Source organism: Myodes glareolus, chromosome 14, assembly GCF_982192425.1.
Source record: "Myodes glareolus chromosome 14, mMyoGla1.1, whole genome shotgun sequence".
In the NCBI taxonomy this organism is placed as follows: domain Eukaryota; kingdom Metazoa; phylum Chordata; class Mammalia; order Rodentia; family Cricetidae; genus Myodes; species Myodes glareolus.
Genome location: NC_142039.1, coordinates 75458985 through 75469968, shown reverse-complemented (window position 1 = coordinate 75469968; position 10984 = coordinate 75458985).

Below are 10984 nucleotides of genomic sequence, written 5' to 3'. Positions count from 1 at the left end.
AGAAATGGGGTACCATCTCCTCAAAGCCTTCCCTCCAGTGCCTGCATCCCTAGCACAGTCAAAAGAGAGTTAGTCTGCTTCTCTGATGCTCCGATAAACACCATGAGCAAAATCAAGCAACTTGGGGGGTGTGGCTTATGGTTTACTGCCCATTGCGGACAGATGCCAAAACGGGAGCTCAAGCAGGAACCTGGAGGCAGGAACTGCTGCAGAAGCTCTGGGGAATGCAGATTGCTGGCTTGCTCCAGGTTTAGGGTCACCTACTTTTCTTTGTTATACAACCCAAGACTACCTGCCCGGAAGGGGGTGGGACCAACTGCAGTGGGCGGGGCACTCCTCCACCATTAGCAATCAAGGAAACACCCCACAGACACATCCACAGGCCAATCCGGTGGAGGCAATTCCTCAACTGAGGTTCCTTCTTCCCAGTTGTCTCTAGTTTGTGTCAAGCTGACTAGAACTAGCGGCAGAGAGTGATGTTCAGCTGAGCTGAGTAGCAGACAGTAAGTAGATTTTCCTTCCATTTGTATTGGTTTCTTGAGCGATATGTACAATTGAGGTCCACTTTGTTATTCCTTTGCGGTGCCTTTAAGGACTAACCACACCCACTCCCCAGCCACTTCTGACCTCTCTCGCTGCTATCTTAAACTCTCTCTCTCTGTCCCCAGTCTCTTGGTGTGTACACATGTGTCTCTGTCTCTCCCTATGTTTTTCTTTATGTCTCTCTGTTTTCCTCTTCTTTAAGTAATAAATATCTCCCTCTCCTCTAAATAATAAATGTTTAGCTTTATGTATAGCCTTATGTCCATTTACTCTGCTGTCCACTGCATCCAGCCGCCTGACTCTGCCACCCAGGGACCCTGCACTGCTCTGGCGGCAGCCTCTGCCTGGCTCGCAGGCCGCTCGGGGCATCCCATCATATCTTTTTAAAGAACAAAACACTTAATCCTCTTAAACACTGTGAAATATTCTCAGATGCTGGACTTGTGACCTAGACCGGTGGTTCTCAACATGTGGGTCACAACCCCCTCAGAGGACTGACCAACTCTTTCCCAGGGGTCACCTAAGACCATCGGAAAACACAAATATATTTATATTACTAGTCATAACAGTAGCAAAAGTACAGTTATGAAGTAACAATAAAAATAATGTTATGGTTGGGGTCACCACAGCATGAGGAACTGTATTAAAGGGTTGCAGCGTTGGGAAAGTTCAGAACCCCTGACTTAGGGTTTAGCTCACTATTGAGAACAGAGCAGACTCTGAGACGGGGGCCAATGTGAATTTAAGTCACTAGGGACACTGTCACCAAAGGGAATTTTAGGAATCCTGGTTTGGGGTTCATTCCAGGCCATGAAATTAACAAGCTTTCTCCAACACACACTCCTGCCATAAGGTAGTCTCTCAGCACAGGCCCCAAACAGCAGGCAGCAACAGGCAAACCAACCACGCTCCGAAACCCCAAAGGCTACCAACCAGAATTAGTCTTTAACTGTGGATATGTGAAGATGGTGGGAGCAAACTGGCTAAACATGACACGTAATCCAAAGAGCTACCACTGATGACTTTAAACAATTTTTGTTGTTTGGTTGATTGGTTGGTTGGTTGGTTGGTTGGTTGGTTGAGACAGGATAGCTCATCATAGCCCTGGCTGTCCTGAAACTCACTCTGTAGACCAGGCTGGCCTCGAACCCAGAGATGAACCTGCCTCTGCCTCCCAAGTGCTGGGATAAAGGCGAGCACCAAACCACCTGACATTTTTGTTTTTAAATTTTTTTTATTTAGGCATATGCATGCATGAGTTTATATACACCATATGCATCCCTTGTGCCCATAGAAACCAGAGGGTTTTACAGATGGCTTTAAGTTGTTTCATGTAGGTCCTGGGAGCTAAACCTGGGTCCTCGGCAAGAGCAGTATTTGTTCTTAGTTGCTGAGCCATCTCTCCAGCTAAACAATTTTGTTAACAATGTTTCTCTGTATAACAGCCCTAGCTGTCCCAGAACTCACTTTGTAGACCAGGCTGGTCTTGAACTCACAGAGATCTGCCTGCCTCTGCCTCCCAAGTGCTGGGGTCAAGGGTGTATACCACTGTGCCCAGCTAAGCTAAACAATTTCTACAAGAGTGGCTCAATGATTTTCTTTCTCTACACAAAAAGGGGAAACACACTGTGGTAACTTGAATAAGAATGGCCCCATAGGTTCATATATTTAAACACTTAGTCGTCAGAAAGCAAAACTATTTGAGAAGAATTAGGAGGTGTGGCCTTGTTGGAGGAAGTGTGTCATTTGTGGGTGGGCTTTGAGGTTTTAAAAGGCCCAACCAGGCCCAGTTCTCTCTCTCCTTGTTGCCTATGGATCAGGATGTAGAACTCTCCACTGTATCTCCAGCACCATGTCTACCTGCATGCTGCCATGCTTCCCACCATGATGGTAATGGACTAAGTCTCTGAAACTGTAAGCCAGCCCTGATTAAATGCTTTCTTTGACAAGAGCTGTCTGATCATGGTGCCTCTTCACAACAATAGAACACCAACTGAGACGCGTATGTTCCAAGGCAAACTAATTCAAAAGCATCTGTTCCCAGTGCAGACAAGATGGCTCAATGATTAGGAGCACTTGCTGCTTTTGCAGAGGACCTGAATCTGGTTTCCAGCATCCACATGAAGGCTGAAAACCACCTGTAACTCTAGTTCCAGGGAATCCAATGCCTTCTTCTGGCCTCCGTGGGCATTGCACAGACATACACACAGACACATCCACATAGAACAAACAAATAAACCTTATAAGAACAAACAAAGAAAGCATTTGCTCCCAATTTCATTGTTTTTAGAAAACTATGCTCAAAGTAATTAATTTTTTCTGTCATGGACATTTGAAAAAGATGACAGTTGTGCTTATCATAAGCCAAATCTCCTAAATGTCAGCTCAAACTGCAACAGGTCATATGAGAGAGGGCAATACCTCGGGGTGCCTGACAGGGACCTGTGTAATTATCCCACACTCCCAAAGGCACATCAAAAGAATCCAAGAATTCAGAACAGTCCATCTGTGGAGGCAAAGACAAAAAGACGTGTGTTTGTGTTTTATTTTCATTTCCATTGCTGTCTTACTCCAGTGTGTCTCCAGAAATAGAAACCACACTTTTTACAGGAATATTATTCAAGAAAAGTGTAATCACCAATATTTCCTTGTACATGAGAAAGTGTCAACATCTCAGTGCCTTTTACATGTAAGGAATCCATGATACTCTGCAGAAGTATCCAAAAGCCAGGCATGGTGGTGCATGGTGGCATGTGACTGTGGTCCAAACACTTGGGAAGCTGCAGCAGAAGGATGACAAGTTTGAGGAGTTTGAGGCTACTCTGGGTTATATAGTGAGTACAAGTCACTACACACACACACACACAGAGAGAGAGAGAGAGAGAGAGAGAGACAAACAAATTCATAGAGATACAAATTCATAGAGATACAAATTCATAGAGATAAAAAGCTATTTCTTTTGCTTGTTTATTTCATTTTGTTACTGTCTGTTTTTGACACAGGGACTAGCTATGTAGCCCCGGCTGGCATGGATCTCAAGGAGATCCACCTGCCTCTGCTTCTAGAGTACTGGGATTAAAGGCATGGGCCACTATGACTAGGTTATGAAAAGAAAATCTTAGAAAGCACTGTGATAGCAGAATTTGACATCAGCATTATATATGTAAGCATGGTATGCTGTGCAGGATTGCACACGCACGCACACACACACACACACACACACACACACTAAATCCTTTCATCAAAAGGAATATGTGTACAAGCAACTGGAGCAATGGCTCAGTTACTAGGAACACTTGCCGTTCTTTAAGAGAATCCGAGTTCCCAGAACCCAAGTCATTTGATTCTGTAACTCCGGAAGCAGGGGAATCTGGTGCCCTCTTCTGGCCTCCACATGCACCTGCATACATGTGGCAAGCATTCACACAAACTGACACATAAATGCATATAAAACTTTTTTAATGTACATAAAATCATCACTGTGCTATAGATTTTATTTATTTGAAAGCCAAATAGAATTGTGTCCCATTTTCTTTTCATTTCAGGCAATGAAATGCCACAGCAACACTTCCCTTACCACCCCTGCTGCCATGGGGACCAGAAGGAGGACCACCAAAGCTCTGCCTTCTAGGATTCACTCCTCAGATAAGGAAGCTTCCCCAGAAAAACCAAAGCAGACCTGAGACACAACAGCAGGCCCTGTCCTCAAGCTAACTGGAAAATCTGGACAGCAACGGGGTTTGAATCAAGTGACATTAAGTTCCTTCCCTTCACAGACAGCTTTGAAACTCAGGAATGCTTTCCTCTGCAGCCTGAGAAGCCCAGGAGTCCAATCCCATCAACCCGCCCACAGGAAGTCCTGGTCTCCGCCCACAGGAAGTCCTGGTCTCCCAAACCCAGTAGAAAAAGAAGTTTGACGTTTAGTTCCAGGTCTGTCTTGGGGGCACAGAGTGGCAGGATTTTGCTGGGTTACTAAAAAGCAGAGTTAAGTATCTGTTTTTAAAAATCTCTTCAAAAACAGAAAGAGGGGAGGAAAATCCAAGCTGATTTTGCAGCAGGAAGTCGGCCCACGTGACAGATTAGGCAAGATGAAATGTGGCGGTTTGGCATTTCTGGAAATTCAATTCTCGGGTTTTGAAAAAGTCTGAGGAAAACAAGACATCTTATTGTTAAAGTGGAATAAGTTAGCATAAGGCATCAGCCCACTTTTAAGAAAAGCTGGTTTGCAAGCAGGAAAGAATATTTCAAAGCAGAAAGGTTTTCTATAAAACAGTCATTTGAAATAACTCCATGGGGATCACTCTGACAGGGAGAGGCGGCACCAGGAGCCGGGAAGCTGCACCAGCAAACTAAGCCCCATACACGCGGTAGTTTCTGCTTCCTTTTACCAAAAGACAGGAGAAAGAGGTACACCCATGTTCCTCAGAGTGGAATTTCAGGCGCTGTCAGAATGTGAGCAGGGCTGAAGGCTCAGGGAACACTCACGAAGTAGAAGAGAGCCCAGAATGGAAGCACCAAGGTCGGGACCGGAAGAGTACACACCACCTCACAGAGCCAAGATGGAAAACACCCTAGGTCAGAGAGGATGAGTACAGAGATAACCAGAGTTCCAGCTCACGGGGTGAGAGAGGCCAAGGCCAAACCAACCAAGGAACCTGTGACTCAAAGCAGCTGTGGAGCACGTGACATGGAGCCAGCGGGAATCCAGCAAGAGAAGAAACGGATTCTGAAGCCTTGACAGCTATGGGGTTCTAGTCAGAAAAGCACAAGCCTCAGGGTAGCACGTGTAAGTATATATATTCTGTAGGAAAGTTGGGGGGGGATATGCTTCTAGTGGGGTCCATGTGGGTATTCGGGTGCATAGGTCCATGCATGTAGAGGCCAGAGGTCAGCCCTCATCTTGCTGACCTCTTATTCATCTGTTTATATGCGCACGGGTACCCATGTACATCCCACCTACGTCCATGCATGTGGAAGCCAAAGACAACCTGCAGGAGCTCATTCTTTCTTTCCATCGTGTGGGGTTGGGGAGCAAACTGAGGTTGTCGGGCTTAGTAATGAGGGCCCTATTTGGCTGCATTATTGCTGGGGCAATACACCATGACAAAGGCCACTTACAAAAGGAAGAATTTATTTGGGCTTAGGGCTCCAAAGGGATAAGAGTCCATGATGGCCCAGTAAAGGTGTGGTGTCTAGAGCAGGAAGCTGAGGGCTAACATCTTCCAGCTGCAAGCAAAGAGAACGAACCGGGCAGGAATGGCTCCATGCTTGGAAACCTCAAAACCCACTCCCGGTGACGTACTTCCTCCAACAAGGCCACACCTCCTAGATCTCCCCAAACAGGGCCACCAACTGAGACCCAAGTGTTCAAATGCCAAAGTCTGTGGTGGACATTCTCATCTAAACCACCGCAACCGTGAGCTGTCTTGCCTGCCCCCATCTTGTGTTTGGAGGCAAGGTCTCTCGCTGAATCTAAAGGTTTACAATTCAGGAAGCTGCCCGGCCCCTGAGTCCCAGGGAGCCTCCGATCTCCGCTGGCCCAGCAGTGCCATCACAAGCTTCACGGCCATGCCCCTGTTCTCACGTGGGCGCTGGTGGTCAGACCCATGCCCTCATGCATCTACAGCAGCTACTTTGCTGACTGAGCCATCTCCTTGGGGACCAGAGCTTAACACTTGATGGGCAAATTGCATTTTCTCCATATACTAGTCCCATTCTTTATAATGTAAGACCAGTTTCTCAGCACTGAGCACAGTGACATCAGGGCCATATGCAAAGGCACAGGAAAAGTCCCACCTTGGTGCAATGTGGGGAACACAAGCTGTTTGAAAAGCAGGTGCCTCAACCATTTCCCTTGGCTGCACAGACAGAGGCTGTGGATCCATTGCTAGGACTCAGGTCCAGACCGACTTTACACCATCAAGGTAGCCAGAGATTGCCAATTCAAATGGTGGCTCATACAGCCATTGATCTACTTACCAGAAAGTCTGATAGTTACATCCTTCTCAGAATGACACTGGAGCCAAATGAGAGAATCACACAAGGTTGATGAGTTGCCATCAAGCCTCTAGGGCTGAGCTGTAGCATGAATTCTAATTGATCTCAATAATAAAAACTCAAAGTCAGATATTGGGGGGTAAAAGCTGAGAGGTCAGAGAAGCAGGGCGACCAGTCACTACAGTTCTTACCTCTACCAATGCTCAGATCAAAGAGGTGATCCTGTCCTCAGACGGCAACCACAGATTGCGCTGAACTCCTGTCTTCTCCTGCCTCATATTCCTCTCTGCCCAGCCACATCACTCCTGTCTCTACCTCCCTAGTGCTGGGATTAAAGGCGTGGGATTCCAAGTGCTGGGATCACCTTGTGTGAGCTCTGTTTCTCTTTTAGAGAGATTCAATCTTGTGTAGCCCAGGGTGGCCTTGAACTCACAGAGATCTGTCTGCCTCTGTCCCCCAGAGTCATGGGATTATTGGTGTGAGCCACCACTGCCTGGTCTCTAGTGTCTTAGCTCTGCACTCTGATCTTCAGGCAAGCTTTATTTGTTAAAACACACACAGATATCACTGCACTGAGCTGGGGAGGAGATCATCCTAGAAGGCCAGGACAGTGTCCCATGAATGAGACAGAGAGGAAAGGCAGGGGTAGCTAGAACAGCGGTGCACCTACGAAGTTTCCAAAATGAGGTGCTAGTGCACAATCTCCTGAAAAGTAAAATATTTAGAATAAGCTTTAGCAGAGAGAGAATAAAGATGGAGCATACAATAGCCAAATAAGAAATATAAGAAATAAAACTAGTCCTCAAAGAGTTCATGTTCCTAAGACACTGCTGACACAGAGTTACAATGGGTCCTTAGGAGTAACCCTTCTGAGGATACAGACAGACACACACACACACACACACACACAGAGAGAGAGAGAGAGAGAGAGAGAGAGAGAGAGAGAGAGAATATCATGTGCTGGAGAGATGGATCTGTGGTTACAAATACTGGGTGCTCTTCCAGGTTCAATTCCCAGCTCCCACATAGTATCCCACAACTGTCTGTAACTTCAGTTCCAGGGAATCCAATGCCCTCTTCTGGTCTCCTTGGGCACCAGGCATGCACATGTTCCACATCCATACATGTAGGCAAAACACCCATACCCATAAAATAATAAAACTTCCTCCTAAGATCACAATCGCATCTTTTTAACATGGTTCTGGGTAAGCTCTTTACAAAAATGATATTCACCTGCTTATTCTGCACATGAACATAAATAGGAGCACACAGATACCAGCAGTGCGTATTTAACCATGTGGCCATGATCTCCTGGGTAACAGACTGTGTTATGTTAATAGCTCTTACAGCCTGGTGCAGGGAGAGCTCAGTTTGCAGCAGCTGTTTTTCCACAGCGGGTTCAGCACTTTTCATCGCTGTGTTTAGGGGGCTGGGGAGTAGCCATTTGTTGTCTGTGTCTTGGGCTTATGTGTAAAGTTAACTAACAACCCTTTAGACAACAACATCTACACATTTACCATCACCTATACTCTCAGGCATTTACACACACGGGTGCAAAGGAAGTCGGGGCACAACTGAGAGAGCCTCTCAGCTACGCAGGACTCGTGGGGATTATAGATGTAGCGATATTTCATTTGTATCTTAATGAATAAAGCTTTCCTGAAGATCAGAGGGTAAAACACCCCTCAGAGTGTAAAACAGCCATCTGATCAGCCATACAGACCAGGCAGTGGTGGCACACACCTGTAATCCCAATAGCCACACTAGTCAACCTTAGAAGCCAGGCAGTGGTGGCGTATGCTTTTAATCCCAGTACTTGGGAGAGAGCTTTCTCCAACTGACCAGGGCACTTTTCCTCCGGGTCCTTGTTCAGGAGACTCCCCTCAGTTATCGGGCTCCAGGAAGCCAAGCAAAGGGCCTTGGTAGAGGTAGATGGAGGCGACGGCCGTCCTGTGTCCTACACACTCCAGTTCCCAGGCTGATTCTGCCACTCGGTGTCACCTGAGCTTCAGCTGCCTAGCCTCATCCTTTCCAGCCCCACAGGGTCTGGAGCTTTCTCTTCCTGCTCAGACTGCTGATCCTTGGAAAATTAGGGACACCCTCTCACCCCTCTTATTTGGTGACCACTTCCCCACGTAACCAAGAGTAGCTACAGTTCTTCCAGCCACCCCTGGAGAGCCACCTCTGCCCACTTCACCTCCCAGGACAGATGGGAACCAGGACCGCCACCTGTGTGCTTCCGCTGCGAGTCACACTGTAAGGGCTCTGGCGACCAAAGGCACAGAGTCAGAGAGAGGTTGTTCACTGGACATATGCACAGACTTATAAAACGGGAATGTCTCAGGACCGGAGAGATGTCCGCTGGTTAAGACCACTTGTTCTTCTGGAGGACCAAGGTTTAGTTCCCGACACCCACATAGTGGCTAACAGCCTTCAGTAACTCCATTTCCAGGGTATCCAGCACCTTCGTAAGACCTCCACGGATGCTGATTATGCCTGTGGTGCACATGCATGTATTTATCATACACACAAAATAAATCAAATTTTAAAAAGAAATAAAGGTAGGGATTTCTTATTCCACACTTTTCTTTAACATAAATTTTTTTTAAAAAATTGGTCATTTTGTGCTTAAAGACTACCTTCATACAGATATGAAGATACAGATATATTTGGCTACCTTGAAATCTACCTTTTAAATTGTAAAGCAAACCTTTGCAAGGATTAAAAGAAAGAGAGAGGATGTTGCTGAAGTGAGTTTGAAACAAGATCGCATCTTGGCCTTCTCAGGTTCCCTTAGAAAAGAGTCCGCACCAGGGCGTTTAAACAGCAGAGGTCTGTTTTCCCACAGCTGCGAGGGCTCAAAGGAGACGGAGGCACCCGTGTGCTCAGTTCTGAGCTTGCAAACTGTCAGACACCTTCTCGCACGAGTTCACAAGACTATCCCCGGTATGGACAGACAGAGGACAGACAGACAGACAGACAGACAGACACTGTTTTTTAAAGGTAACGGACCTCACCCAACTCTTGTGATTTCTTCATACCCTGATGACCTTGTAAAGGCTCCAACACCAAACCTTGCCGACGAGAGAGCTACGGTGTGAATGCATACTTCGGATGACAGGAACACTGTCCTACCAGGCAGTGATTTTTTTAAATGAAAACCAGTATTCCACCTAAGTCTAATGCCATCAGTTTGGGAATTCTTCAGCCTATCCTTTTGGGTACCACACCATAGGGAGGATTGAATGTCCATCTGTCCATTCTCCGTTAAAAGCATCCTTTTGTTCTACGCAGGAGCAAAGACCGTCACAAACTGCACCAGACAAAGCCGGTCAGTGTTTTGCAGCTCCCACAGTCGATTGGGAGGTTACAACTTGGAATTCAACCCAATCCTTGTTGCTTTGATGCCTTTTTCAGCTTTTTTTCCCCACGGACTCAGTTTCTTGCTGTTGTTACAAATACCTGATGGGAAGCAGCTGTAGGAAGAGGGGTTTCTTTTGACTCAGGGTTCCAGGCCATCCAGGCCATAATGGCGGGGAAGCATGCGAAGAGGTCCGGTCGGTCTGTGGAAGATGAGAGGGGGGACCCATGAGTTTTCTCCCCTTTCCCTTTTGATCCACTCTGGGACCCTCGTGTCCGGTGGTGCCACCCATGTCCAGCATGGGTCTTCCTTTCTCTAAGAAGCCACTCTGGAAATATCCTCAAAACATGCCCAGACCTGAGCCTCTTAGGAAATTCCAAATCCTAAACCTTGAATTAGGATTAGTTAGGAATTAGGATTAATTAATTCAATCAGGAATTGAATGAACCATCAAACCTCCCTAAATCCAGCTAACTCAGATTTTTTTTTTAAGTGAGTTTCATACACCAGTGAACAAAACCCAGACTGTTTTATTCAGGTGTGTCTAAATGGAGACACACTCCTGGGCCACACTGCCAGTCTGCAGTCTCCGAGGGACCTGTCTAAGCGACCAAAGTCACCCAGCTCATCTCCAGACAAGCACACTGGACTGTGGTTGGTCTGGGTATTCACTGGGCCTGAGCAGATACTCGCTCCATTCCGACCAACAGGGCCTAGGGTCTGTCTATTTCTTGTGTGTCAGTATCCCTGGGCAAACAGGGCATTGCACAGTTGCCTCAGGAATGTGAGGACATTTATTCTGCGGTATATATCAACACTACAGACACATGTAGCTCATCCTCGTTGATAAGAAAAACTCATTGGCTCAACGAGTCCAGTCCCTAAATTTCCACTACAGTGGCGAATCAGTCACCATGAAACACTTGTCTGAAAGTAACGGAAGGAAGGAGCTGTTGACTTGGCAAATGTGTGTGGCAGACAAAGATGCTTGAGATGCGACGGCAGCAGGAGAGGGGGAACTGTTTGTGTTGTGGCCTCAGTCAGGACACAGGTGGATGCCGGCCACCGCTTGCCTTCTTCTTT